We start from the raw sequence: 9878 nt of genomic DNA, 5'->3' as shown, positions 1-9878 counted from the left end.
TGGTGAGGGCAGGGCTAGTTCTCCAGAGCTCATGACCCTACGGGCAGCTTTCCCAACTGCCAGTGCGGGGGTGGGGGGGNGGGGGTGGGGGATCCATGTGGGACCCTACAGCTGTCTTGACCAGGGAGATCCCCGTGTTCTCTAGTGATAATATGAGTCACGGACATCCACACTGAGCCCGGCTGCTGTGTACTCATGGACTCAGACATGGTCCTCAGAGGCAGCCCAGGCCGGGGCCTTACCGTAGGCTGGACACTCACAACAGGCGACTCCTCTTTCTACCTGTCAGTCTCCCGCTCTGTTCTGCCTCTCTTCATAATGCTCAAGTTGCAGTTGCCCACTTTTTTTTTTTTCTCTCCCAGTTGCCCACCATATATTTGCACATTGTGGAGGCTCTGGCTGAAGCCCGACCTCTCGGCTGGTGGTAACACCCTTCATCCATGCTCCACGATGTGGTGGCAAATGGGTGTCTGTGGCCTTCCTGTGCCATGTGCCGGAGGGCAGGTCCGTGGGTAGCATGGTGGTATGCAAATCTCTTTCTTTCTCTTCCTGTGCTGTGCTGTGCTGCCTGGATTGGATTTGATTTGATATTCATGTGTCCTAGACATAAGACAGTGCTGGCCACCAAGCCAGACATCAAGCTAGAAATAACAAAAGACAGCTCTGTCCCTGACTGATATAAGGCAATGTCACCAACAAGGTGTCTTTTTACCCATTGCCAAGTGAATTATTTATATTATTTTAATTTTATTTATATTACTTATATTATTATACTATTTTATATTTATTTATAGTTGTAGTTATTTATATTATTTTTATTTTAATATCACATTTATATTATAACTAGAGCTGATGGTAATACTCTGTCTCAAAAAATAAAAAAAATATATAAATATACATGATTTATTTAGCACGCATCAAAATTAGAAGAGTTACTATATGAATGAGAGGATAAATGGATGATACATGGGTACATTCATGGATACATAGATAAAGGGATGTACAGATGAATGGATAAATTAATGATGAATGGGAAGAAGGATAGATGCAATAATGGATGATGGATGGATGGGTGGGGGATAATAGATAAAGAAATGGACAGGATGATGGGTAGATGCATGGAAACATGGACAGACAGACAGACGGATGCACCATGATAAGACTTTTACAGAATGTTGACAATGAAAGAATCTGGTAAAAAGTACATGGGTGTCTATAGTAACCTTATTTCAGATTACTACGTCTGAGGTTTTCCATAATAAAATGTTGGAGAAAACTACTTTTGGAACAAAGGGGAAGCTTGTGGTTATTTTTGGGATTTACTGCTGCTCCTTGGCAGTAGTGGTGGGGCAGAACACGTTAGTTAATAACCAAGTGGATCATCATCTGCTTAGATTGAAATTTCCAAGGCTTTGGGGAGTTTATGAAAAACATCCATGAACCAGAACACTGCTATTCTTATTTTCAAGCCCGGTAGAGCCTGGGTTAGTCCCTGGGGTTATCTAGAAGGTATGGCATGCAGCCCCCAGCAGTGTGAGTCCCTGGAGTTATCTTTTTTTGTTTGTTTTTCGAGACAGGGTTTCTCTATATAGCCCTGGCTGTCCTGGAGCTCACTCTGTAGATCAGGCTGGCCTCGAACTCAGAAATCCGCCTGCCTCTGCCTCCCGAGTGCTGGGATTAAAGGCGTGCGCCACCATGCCTGGCACTGGAGTTATCACCTAGAAGGCATGGCGTGCAGCCCCCAGCAGTGTTGTTCTTCCTCCTCCCTGGACGTCAGTTTCCGTTCGTAAGGGTTGCCAGGGTAATGACCAGACACAAGACTTCAAGAAAGGACAACATACTTATTTTTCCTCTTTTAGACTCAAAGGCACGATATTTAACATTCATGACACATTCAGCCTGATGAAATTCTCCTTCCCAGAAGCCTAGACTTCGCAGTGCAGGAATGAGCTCCTATCTCTGTTTCTGCAGCTCTCTCATCCATGGCTGCATTTGGCAAGAACAGCAGAGTCTTTTCTGTATACACCATTTTTCCTGCTGAGGAGCTACACGAGAAGAGCTGTATGTAGTTCATAAAGTTGTAAAGACAATAGAGAGACCTACTTACCTTAAAGATAGGCATGGAGGAAAAAGGGAATCAGTTATCATTAGGTATCTATGAGAGGACCACACCAGTGCCTGATGAAGTTGCCAGCACAAGGCCTGGAGGCCCCAGTGGAGAACGGCAGCATCTGCTCATGATGTGCGCACATCTCCCTACACTCACTCAAACCACCTCAAGTTAGTTAAAATGCTTAACATATTTAAATGTTATGTAAATAGTTGTTAATGTAGCTGTTTAGGGAATAACGATAAGAAAAGCTGCCCATGTTTAGTGCAAGCATAATTTTTGAAAAGTTTAAAAAGGTTTCTTGTTAGTATATATTAATTATATACATTTCATAATGATAGTTCATATATGTGCATTTTGATCACACTCACCCCCATTACCCTCTCTTGTCCCCTCCACTCTTGTTGACTCTCTTCTTCTTTCCTGCTGGTTCCCCTTCTACTTTCTTGTCTGTCTGTCTGTATATCTATGTAAAAAGAAATTGGTACCAGAGAATGGGCTGTTGCTACTATGGACACAGATGTGTTTTTTGGGGGTTGGGAATGTGGTTGTGGAAGCATTTGGGGCTTTGAGTTCTACTAGTTTGAAGATCTACTAGTGCAGGGGGCTTGGATGGAGGTGTTGGAAGCAACTCAGACAACTCGAGCGTGACTCATGAAGATCCATGTAAGGCTTCTGCTCAGCGTAGGCTTCAGACTATGCTGTGAGTAGTAAGACACCAGCATTGCCTAAGTGAAACCTGTGCTTTGCTAGGGCAATGGACGGTGCCCAACTAGAGCTGCAAACTCAGCCTGACTGAGCCGGGACCTGCCTAACAGAGGTGAAATCTTCTGCCAAGTGTCTCCTCGGGGCTCCCACACAGAAGCTGGAGTCCAGGCGTGTCAAGAGCACGTAAGGCTGGTAGCGGAATTTGATAATAGTTAAGAGTCTCTGTCTTCGTTAGAATTTCTTTTGCTGTGATAAAAGTAACTGGTTCATTTCACCTTCCAGCTGATTAGATCCATCAATGAGGGAAACTGGAGCACTAACTCTGCAGGAACCTGGAGACAGGAGGGACCTGATGCTTACTGGCTTGCTTCTCATGCAAGCAGTCTGCTTTCTGTTGGCACAGAGGACCACCAGCCCAGGTGTCGCACTGCCTACAGTGGGCTGGACCCTCCCACATCTGCCTCAATAAACAACAACAACAACAACAACTGCACCACAGGCGTTCTCCTAGGCCAATCTAATAAGGGCATTTTCTCATTTGAGGTTCCCTCTTCCACAACAACTCTGGTGTGCATCAAGTTGACATGAATTTTGGATTTCCAAGGCCTTGAGGAGCTTATGAAAAATTTCCATAAAACCACAAAAATATGACTGCCTATTAATGTAACACACAAACACATTACAGTTAAAATATAAACTTCCCTTTCTTGTTCATTGCCAAGATTACATATCAATATCAATATCGCAATATAAAACATTTCAACTTTAAAAAGTAGACAGTCTTTACAAATCCAAGCACTTTGAAAGTTAAATCCCTTTAGAACATCCAAAGTCTCTCTCAAAGTTCATGCCTCTCTAAAATATCCCTGGTCGCTCTAACACTCCAGAATAGCTCCCAGACTCCAAACTCTCACAACTGTGGGCTTTTGCAAAGTCAAAATAAGTTAAATATTTTTCTTACTCCCAGAGGGAAGAACTCCAAAAGGGCACAGTCACAATTAAATCAGAGTGAAACCAAAGTTCAACAGTGAATCTTAGTGTCTAACTTCTGGAAGTCACTCATGGTCTTCTGGGCTCTTCCAAAGGGCTTGGGAAGCCATCCATGGAATAATTATCTCCTACCAAGCACAATCTCATTGGTGGTGCTGGTCTTGAAAGGGACCATTGAGAGTAGTTAAGGCTTGGTACCATAAGTCAAGGTCAGAGTCTCTGAAGAGATTCTAGAGATAGTCCTAAGATGACAGTCTCAATAAGTAATATTGTGGAAGGGAGTGGATAGGAAGGGCTCATTCTGAAATGTGACTTCACGCCACTCAAGCCAAAATTTCCCATAACTGTGTTCTTCAAAGATTCCTGCAAGTGTGGCTCACCTAGGTGTTCTGTAGACCGAGTTCTTCCAAAGCAATGGGCCACAAGATGAACGTATCATTTGTATTAGGCAGGGGTATCTAAAGGAACAAGACTGATAAACTGAATACTCTCTCTCTCTCTCTCTCTCTCTCTCTCTCTCTCTCTCTCTCTGTGTGTGTGTGTGTGTGTGTGTGTGTGTGTGACACCTATCATCTTGGGTCTTAGTTGATTCCAGATGTAGTCAAGTTGACAACCAAGATTTGCTACTGTAGTAGTTACTAGTTGTAAGACACTAATCTAATTAGAACTGGCCACAGAGTGAGTCTGTCTACAGGGTCTACAGAGTGAGTTCCAGGACAGCCAGGGCTACACAGAGAAACCCTGTCTCAAAAAAAAAGAAAAAAAAAAGAAAGAAAGAAAGAAAGAAAGAAAGAAAAAAGAAAAGAAAAGAAAAGAAAAACAAGAATCATTCCCTCAGTCCACTATAGTCAAGCATCAAGTGCTAAATAGTCACATGTGATCGGTGCAGTTGTAGAACAGAGGGCAGGCAGCTCAATCCATTGTCTTTAGCCATCCAAGTTGCTACAACAAAACACCACAGGCTGGGTAGCATATAAACCCCAGAAATTAGTTTCTTCTAGTTCCAAACATGGACGGAGGCAGTGGCAGTTTCAGCATCTGGCCTACTTTATGATTCATAGAAGACAGCCTCAGGGAACTCTGGCATAGGATAAAGGAGAAACTAACTCCCCGCTGCTGCTTCTAATCCACTGGGCAGGTGACACACTGCTGGAATCCCAGCATGTGAGGGGTTGGAGGCAGGAGGGTCATCAGTATAAAGCCAGCCTCGGCTCCAAAGGGAGTTCAAGGCCAGCCTGGGAGTATGAGATCTTTTCTCAAAAACGAAAAACAAAAATTGAGGAGGCAAGGGCACCAATCCGACTCATGAGGCTCTGCATCTGTCTGTGTGTCATCTCTTAACCTGCGCTGCAATGGTGCCAGCTGATGACCTTAGAAGGGACGCAGATCTCCCTGTCTAACAAGTCCACCTGAGACCGTCTGGTTGTTGGGGAACATATGTTTTCTCAGCTAGGTACAAGTCTTGAAAAATAAAAAAATAAATAAAAAAGTTAAAAAGACAACTTTTTTTTTTTTTTTTTTTTTTTGGTTTTTCGAGACAGGGTTTCTCTGTATAGCTCTGGCTGTCCTGGAACTCACTTGGTAGACCAGGCTGGCCTCGAAATCAGAAATCCGCCTGCCTCTGCCTCCCGAGTGCTGGGATTAAAGGCATGTTAACTTTTTTAAATTGGCACTTTGGCATAAGAAAACTATTTAAATGGTCACTTTGGGCAGACTACTTAGCCTGCAAAGTCCATGTATGTGTTTGTGAAGAGAGATAATTTGTAAAGAGGTGACTGTTCTGAGCAGATAACATCTATCAACCTTCTCATGCACTCCTGTGTAAAAATGTTAAATAAATGTTAAGTATTTTTATCATTATTATGTAAGAAGGCTTTACCAACTCTGTCGCTAGATGTCTGGGCATCTCAGTTCCCACTTTTGTGTTGCTCCATTCAAATGTTAAGGTTCGGACTGTGTTCTGGGCACAGCGCCGGTGTCTCTCAACTTCAGCTTCACTCTGGGCTTGGCTCATTTTAAGCTTCTCTGAAGCGATGGGAGAAGTTTTCTGGCCAATATCTTGCTTCCGATCATGAAAGAAAGACTTCCAGGCAGAGGGAAACTAAGAATCTTCCCTCTGGCATCCTGCTCCCTTCCCCCTCCCCTTGGGTCTTCTTTCTGCCAGCCCAAGTCATTGACTTCACACTTCCTGTCTCCCAGCATAAATACTCCCTCCAGACACAGCCAGTCCTCTGTACTTTAACCATTCCACTCCTAAAGTCCTCTTTTTCAAAGCACCGCATATTTAGTGCCTACACTTACATTTTTTCCCATCCCCTCTTGCAGAGCTTCTCGCTACACTCCCCCAGTTCATTTTAGCCAGCGCACCCTGTAAAGTCCACTGTACTAGTCAAATAGAAATCGACTTTTTCTTGGGTTTGCTCCTAAAAGCAGTTTGATCCCATTTATTCCCCTGCATCTCAGAACTGCGTCTAGAGGATCTTTTATGGGTAGCGCTGGAGGTATCACCAAAACAACTAACCTGAGAAAGAGGAAGAAAAAGTTGTCCCCTGCTCCTTGGAGTTTACATAACTCAGTCTAGAGCGTGAAAATGGTCTTGTTCCAGCCACGTGGTTCTGACTTCTGCAATGAAGATACCCAAACCCTGCTGGGTTAATGAAAGAACGAAGAGATATCCAAAAGGGAGGTGTGTGGCATCAGGATGGAGGGCAGACTTGACTTCCTCTCATCCAGAAGCTGCTGGTGCCGTAAGTGTGTGAGGCACACTTGGCCGTGTGTGCACTGGAGTCAAAAGGAAAGAGGCAGAGAAAGCCTCTAGAGACTCTGGAGAGACAGAGGCCAAATGCTCATCACAGAACTCCAATTTCCACTGAAATTGTGAGTCACATCTAAAAATAAAGTCTTCTACAAGTGGCCAGATAGCTTTACTTCCCCTTAGCAGCTGAATAATAAGGTCAAACATCTAAGGAAATTAAGCCGATTCCAGACTTAGTTCAGTGTTTAGGACGGCCTCTTTTCATCTGAATGACCTGGGGCCAGATTTTCCTCCCTCCCCAGTCTCCTCCTCTACACAGTTCGTGGACATGGTATTTACTAACCTAGGACTGTGGGAGAATTCAACTGCAATCCCAAGTGGTATTCTGGACGCGTGGTCTTAGCATGCCCATTTTGTTGTGACTTTTGCTGTAGAGCCTTCCAAGGAAGCCATTCAGAGTGCTAAGGACGGCTTCTGAACGGTGGTTTATGGAAGCAACCATTCTGAAACCATAAGTAAGCATTGATTTGAGGCTGTCCAATTAAATAACAGAAAGCAGAACTCAGCCCAGTCTTCCGAGTTCACATGCAGAAGCTGGGAGCCCAGGAGGGTGAGAACAATTCAACAATTTCAAGATGTGACTTTTGGGTGTTGTTGTTGTTGCTGCTGCTGTTGTTCTTGTTGTAGTTGTTGTTTGAGACAGGCTGTCCTGAAACTTGCTTTGTAGACCAGGCTGGCCTTGAACTCACAGAGACACACCTGCCTCTGCTTCTAGAGTGCTGGGATCTCAGACACGGGCCACCACTGTCCAGGAAGACAGGACTCTTATAAAGCTTATTTTAATAAGAGCAAAGACATGTTCCAAGCCCTGTGTGGTTTGTGAGGCTGGCAGTAACAGAATGCCACAGGCCGGGTAGTTTAACCCACATGACTTTTATTTTCATGGTTGTGGAAGCTGAGTGTTCCAGATGATAATATCAGCCTGCTGGCCACAGAAGCCTCCTCCCGGGGCCTCTCTCTAGTACAAGGCACCTCTCACTGTGACCTCAAGGAACTCTGAGAGGCCACAATGTTATTTAATTTGTATTATTTTCTCAAAGCCTCTACCACCAAATAAGAGCGGCAGAAGCTGGAATGATGGATGGCTCAGTGGCTCAGAGCACGGGCCGCTCTTCGAGAGCATCCTGGTTCAGTTCCCAGCACACACATGGAGCCTCACAACCGTCTATTCATTCCGGTCCCAAGGGAACCCATGTTCTCTTCTAGCCTCTATGAGCACACGTGTGGTGTGCAGATGTACATACAGGAAAAATACTCATGCCCAAAATAAAATAATAATACAGTAGAAAATAACGATGTCATTGGGGGTTGGGGATTTAGCTTTTGAGTTTTAGGACAAGCACCGGGAATCAGCATCACTGTGTGCCTGATACTCTTGCCGTGGGGTACTTTTAAATATTTGATTTGCTATACTAGGTTACACAGGCCATTTTCTTGCGAGTATATAATGTACTTTAAGTATATTTGCCAATGTCCTGGTACGTTCCCCTTTCCCACTCCTTATACCCACCTTTGTCCCCCAGACACTTCGATCCCAGTCTCATGTCCCATCACCTGCACCTATATGGTCCTACGGATCTGTATAAACTCTAGGACCAAGAAGTAAGGGAAAATGTCCTATTTGCCCTTGAGACCAACTTCACAACTGCCCTCAGAGAAGGTGCACCCTAGTAGCCACAGTGGAGACTGCGTTCTGACTGACTTTCTCACGGGCTCCTTCTGGTTCTCCAAACCCCATCCTGCACTTTGGCGGGAGGTTATTCCTCTTTGCCCTTACTCTGCTGTAAAGATTTTCCTGCCTGAACATGTTGGCCGCACCTGAGCCTGACCTCGGTGGCTTCCTTCAGGAGGCTTGTTCTGTTCTAGCCCTTCCCTCATAGGATCCGCTCCCCTCAGCTGAGCTCCACAGCACAGCCTGCCGACCTTTGGGCCCTCTCCATTGTCTCTATTTCATGCCAGCCCCATGCCTTAGTTCCTCTCTTGGCTCACCCTTGTCATCACCACCACGTTTCCACAGGACAGTCGCTCAAAACTGTGAGGGATGAGTAAAGAAAAGGCCTGTGGGTGGATGGGGAGACGGCTCAGTGGCTGAGATCAAGCCTCTAGCTGAAGAATGGGGTTCAATAACCACACCCACCTCCGGCAAGCACACATCCAGCTCCCGGGGACCTGATGCTCTCATCTAGTCTTTGTGGGCATCTACACACACACACACACACACACACACACACACACACACACACGTGTGTACACATGCACACATATACATGAGTAAAATAAAAACGTTAAGTAGTGGCACACCAACTGGAATCTGAGAGACCAGCAAGGTTCCCCAAATGCTAACTCTGGTTACCCAGAGAGGGGTAAGACTTCAGGGGGATTTCAATGTAAATATTTCTTATCTCATTTGAGTTAGATTACTTTTCATTGCGAAAATATAATTTATTTTGTAGAGACACAGCCTCTCTGTGGTGCCCGAGCTGGCTTCAAACTTCTGAATTCAAATGATTCTTCTGCCTCAGCCCTCTGAGTAGTTGGGACTACAGGGTGAGGCCACTCAGACAGATGTGTGAGAAATCTGACTTGGGCAGATGGATGAGAAAGAACAATGGGGTTCAGAGTCTTGCCAAGCATCCAGGAAACCCTGGCTGTTCTCCCCAGCGCTGTATAAATGAGATGTAGTAGTGAGTCTGTAATCTCAGAATCTGGGAGGTGGAGACAGAAGAATCAGAAGTTAAAGGTTATCCTCAACCACAAAGCCAGTTTGAGACAACCCTGGGCTGTATTGGATCCTGTCTAAACAAGCAGAAAGAATACAAATTAAACCCACCGCAGTTTTGAAAAGAGGAGGGTGAGGAGAAGGTAAGTGATGTTAGACAGCATGGCTAACTAAGGTTAAAATGCTTGGTTCATCTGGACCAGAGGGTGAACGGGAGAGCTGTGGCGGTACCTACAAAAGCTAAACAGGAGTGTTCATTAGAAAAAAAAAATAACAGTAAGGTTTGTAAACGTGTTCCATCAGTGTGCGTGCGTGTGTGCGTGTGTGCGTGTGCATGTGCGCATGCGCGTGTGTGCACGTGTGTGCGCGTACGTGTGTGCGTGTGTGCGTGTGCGCGCGCGTGCGCGCGTGTGTGTGCGCGTGTGTGCGTGTGTGTGCGCGCGTACGCGTGTGCGTGTGTGTGCGCATGTGCGTGTGTGTGCGTGTGTGTGTGTGTGTGTGTGTGTGTGTGTGTGTATAAACTGCTGACTCACAGG

At 45.3% G+C, this 9878-nt stretch overlaps 1 non-coding gene across 1 annotated transcript; it reads right to left on the bottom strand.

The window, feature by feature from the left end:
• Positions 1-591: 591 nt before the first annotated feature.
• LOC115063907 lies at positions 592-728 on the bottom strand. The gene has a single exon (XR_003843775.1). It is a non-coding gene; the product is annotated as a small nucleolar RNA SNORA48 (small nucleolar RNA).
• Positions 729-9878: the final 9150 nt, after the last annotated feature.

The sequence above is a fragment of the Mus pahari genome, chromosome 4 (genome assembly GCF_900095145.1).
Source record: "Mus pahari chromosome 4, PAHARI_EIJ_v1.1, whole genome shotgun sequence".
Lineage (NCBI taxonomy): Eukaryota > Metazoa > Chordata > Mammalia > Rodentia > Muridae > Mus > Mus pahari.
This window is presented reverse-complemented; position numbering and strand designations above follow the sequence as displayed.